General features: G+C 36.9%; 1 long non-coding RNA gene across 1 annotated transcript in view; it reads left to right on the top strand.

The window, feature by feature from the left end:
• LOC102000796 overlaps positions 1 to 4,541 on the top strand; it is a 28,889-nt gene that overhangs the window by 1,016 nt on the left and 23,332 nt on the right. The window lies entirely within an intron of this gene.

The following is a 4,541-nucleotide window of genomic DNA, read 5'->3' as shown; positions in this document are numbered from 1 at the left end:
GGTCTCGAACTCACAGAGATCCGCCTGCCTCTGCCTCCCGAGTGCTGGGATTAAAGGCGTGCGCCACCATCACCCAGCTTACTTTAAAATTCTTAAAATTCAGAACCAACTACAGAGTTGGTGACTTGTACACCATGTGCCTGACACTTCCATCACTCTGTGAATCTCCTTGCACAGTGGCATTTTTAATAAATCAGAATGATAGATTTATTAATAACAGAACATCTGACACATTGTTGTACTGGTCAGAGACTTGCATGGATGCTCTGCCATAATCTGCATATTTTAATATCAAACTCTCTCTTGCTCTTGGGATCGCATTATTTATATCTACCTATATTGTATGCATTATATCTATATCTGGCCATTTATTGTGAGGTCTAAACTTATCAAACCTGACCACAGCCATGTTAGAACTAGAAATCTTTAGGACATATTTCTAGAAGCAATTGACTGAATACTTTATTACAGATTTGTGTAAACACAACAAAAGGATCAAGGTCTTTAAAAGTTCCCAGTGTTTCCAATATAACATTAAGAACTTGGCAGTTTTCATATAATTTTAAATAGAAAAATGAAAAAGATATGCTTGTTGTACACTCCCTTTAGGCCTGCAGTGGATTGAGTATGTAATTGTGGTTTGGGGCTTTATGTTTTTATTGTGCATCAAAACAGAAGAGGGCTGAAGCAAAGGATCCTGTTGTTTGTTACGTAGCTGTTTTAGAAACTTCTAGAAATGGTTCCTCAGTGTTCTTCAATAGCTTAAGAACTGTTTTTCACTATAAACCTACTTAAAATCTGTCTAGTCCCTCTGTATCCTTTACTTTCAAATGTTTTTCTCATGGACATTCAAAAGTAAAGTGTATCACCTATCTCCAGGGAAGAAATATTTTGTTTAGACAGAGACGTAAGCACAGCCAAATAAGAGATTTCATCAAGCCTCTTGAACAAGCTGTCTTGACGAAAGTCTCAGCACTGTCTTTTAGCTTCATAATAAATTCTACTGAAAATAACAACAAAACCAACTTTAAATACAGTGTGAAATTGTGCCTACTGATAAATGCTGCTTTGCTGAAAATTTTCCTTCTCCTGTAACATACAAAACTAGCAAATATACAGTCAGACTGCAAAATCCATTCAGCCAGCGACTCATTAAATGCTGCAGTGAATTCAAGGGAAGATCATGGTAACATTCAAAGGAGGCCCAGGTCCCTGAAGATGTGCACATCTAAATTCTGATGGCGCTCAACTCTTTCAGCTGCTCGGGTGTTACTGACTTCGAGTCTGCAGCAGCGAAAAATATGATTGATTGTGCTGCAGGATATGTGCCTTTTGCATTTCCGTTAACTATAAAACAAGCTGCATTTTAATTAAACTGCTACCAAGCCGTTCAGGTGCTCTATAAAAATATAATGAAGCAATTAAGATGTGTTACAAGTGAAAGGGATATCCCCTTTCATTTAAAAATCTGAAGGAAAAGTCAGTGTTTGCTTAATTTTTTTCACTTACTGATTCAAAACTTTAGAAGCCATTTAAAGATAAGAAAAAGACAGAATACTTGATTATAGTAAAATATAGGTTGGTTTATACTGTATGCATGCATATATAAAAAGGAGAAGAGAGAAAGAGGGAGGAAGGAAAGAGAGAAAGAGATTTAACCTTTTCTCAATAAGGTGTAAAGTTAAATGTAAATCATTATAAATTGTTTTTGTGAAAACCCTCTTTTCTAAGAAATTTTAATTATTGTATCTAAACATAACATCACGATTTTTTTATTTATTTATTGGGTTTTTATTGAAGGTATATGATCCCAAATTCTAGATTAAAATTTTAAATCCTCAGTCCAAATTATGAACTTATGTTTTATAAATTCAACTAGGTGTCATAGAAACTTTTTCAAGAATAAACTAGCAGCCTGATGCAGAGCTTCTGGGAATGTTAATCATCAACTGAGAATTTATGATATGAGAACTTCTTTTATTCTAAGACATTATTATCTTATGGCCATTCAAGACATTATTATCTTTTTTTTCTTTTTGTCTTTTTTTTTACATGAATTAAATTGACATTGAGGACTACTGAGAAATCAAGAACAATGGCAATGGGTTTTTTCATCCTACTGCACATACTGGCTTTGTGGGAGCCTAGGCAGTTTGGATGCTCACCTTACTAGACCTGGATGGAGGTGGGTGGTCCTTGGACTTCCCACAGAGCAGGGAAACCTGATTGCTCTTTGGGCTGATGAGGGAGGGGGACTTGATTGGGGGAGGGGGAGGGAAATGGGAGGCGGTGGCAGGGAAGAGACAGAAATCTTTAATAAGATACTTTTAAATTTAATTCATGTAAAAAAAAACTTAGTCACAAAATTTTCTAAAGTATACTCTAGAATAAATTTGCAATAATGATTCAGAGATTACATTTACATTAAAGCTTGCAGTTTTGAGATAAGAACAGGTCTATTTGGGCTGTGTCATTGTGATTTTAAAATATAAAGAGATAACTCCTCTGTTTCTACAGCAGTACACTAACTCTTTGTTACTATGGTAGAGTTATTATGTGGTGAATTCTGTTCCTCCTTCACTGAGGACACCAACAATTGGACTATGATTGATTCTTAAGTCCGTGAAACGTAAAATAGATGATCAGAAACTTAGATTCTCATAGAACTGACAGCTCACTATGGATGTATTTCCAAAAGCAAAGGAAAAGCAAAATGAGAAAAGAAATAAGAAAATATAAAATAATAAAAGTTTTAATAGAAAAAAATAATAACAAACACACTTACTCCAGGAATCTGGTCTTAGTTCTTGCTAAGGGTGTGATGGCAGGCAAGTCAGGAAGAGAAATATCTGGAAATCAATTTGAAGAAACCATGATAAATGGCAAAAAAAAAAGCAGGTCAAATGGTATGAAATTCAAAATGCTTACTTTGAAAATAACCCCATTATTGAACTCATTTGTTTATTCTTCTCAATTGTTTTCTATGGATTGGTTTATGCTGATGCCTTTTTGGCAAGACTCAAATCAGTCATGTAAATACTCTCTCACAAGTTTAAGGAGAGGAAAGAACAAATATTGTGGACAATATAAACTTGGAAATCAGTAACACTATGACTGGTTTAATAGGCACTGTCTTTGTGGATAAGACTATAGACAAAGATCAGGCATCCAAATGGCTTGCTTAGGGATTTAGAGGGGAAAGATGTAGAATCAGGCAAAAAAATCTCTAAGCGATTTGGCTGTAGATATTAAGTTGGAATTTACATAGGTAGTTAGATGGCATAGATATTTAGTGATGTCATTAGTATCTCCCATTCCCTCTTCTTTTCCTTTCTTCTCTACTTAGATAGTTCTAAAGTGCTACCCAGCTCTTATCCCAGGATTTGGGAGGAAGAGGCATGTGGATCTCTGAGTTTGAAGCCAATCTTCTCTGCATAATGAGTTATTTAGCAAGTTCTCAAGCTAACCAAGGCTGCCTAGCAGGAACTTTTATCAAGCCCCAGGGAATGGAGACCCTTATCCCAATGCCTTAGGAAAAGGACTTCATCTGGGGAGCAGGCAGTATATGACAATTTCTTTGTCTTACTATATGGGCTTGTTCCCCTCATAAAGCTTCCAAAAGGTAAGGCCATGATATGTTACTCTTTTCCCATTATACTATACCATTCTGATTTCTCTATATTTGTAACAGAGAATGAGCTCTTGCCCTTAACAACCTCAGGTTTGGGATCTGAATTGTAAGCATTTCATTTTTGGGATCACCTGTGTCTAGTAAATCTCTAACTTTCCTGTTCTTGGTGGAATTAGAAGGGTACAATGGAATTCCTGGTTCCACAGTGTCAGGGATTTTTTTCCCCAAAGAACTGTTTTGTTTAGAGAGGACTACCATTGTACACATTTTTTTTGAATTTATTTATTTATTTATTAAAGATTTCTGTCTCTTCCCCGCCACCGCCCCCCATTTCCCTCCCCCTCCCCCAATTAAGTCCCCCTCCCTCCTCAGCCCAAAGAGCAATCAGGGTTCCCTGCCCTGTGGGAAGTCCAAGGAACCCCCACCTCCATCCAGGTCTAGTAAGTTGAGCATCCAAACTGCCTAGGCTCTTACAAAGCCAGTGCGTGCAGTAGGATCAGAAACCCATTGCCATTGTTCTTGAGTTCTCAGTAGTCCTCATTGTCCGCTATGTTCATCAAACCCCACAAAAACTTTCCCCAAAAGAAAGGCATTGACAGTGAGAAATATTAAAAATGAAGGTAGAAAGATGTTGGAGAGGTGTGGTCTGCAATGTCTACATACTGGGACTTTGTCAAGCAGCAATGTCACCATGTGATGCACACCAGTGTTTCAATTGCTCTGTCCTGAGAAAGTTCTCCTTAAAGAGAAAGGCTGCTTTGTCAATATTTGTGCTTACTGGCGTTTATTTGCTTGTTTTTTGATCATGTTTTCCTGAATTCATATAAGCTCCATTGAGTCTCCTTTCGTTCCATTCCTGTGTAAAAGTACGCTGAAACTAAAGTAAGGTTGTCTACAACGTTAAACTGCA

This window comes from Microtus ochrogaster, chromosome 10 (genome assembly GCF_000317375.1).
Source record: "Microtus ochrogaster isolate Prairie Vole_2 chromosome 10, MicOch1.0, whole genome shotgun sequence".
NCBI classification, from domain to species: domain Eukaryota; kingdom Metazoa; phylum Chordata; class Mammalia; order Rodentia; family Cricetidae; genus Microtus; species Microtus ochrogaster.
Note: the sequence above shows the minus strand (reverse complement) of the source record. Positions and strands in the feature narration are given on the sequence as shown.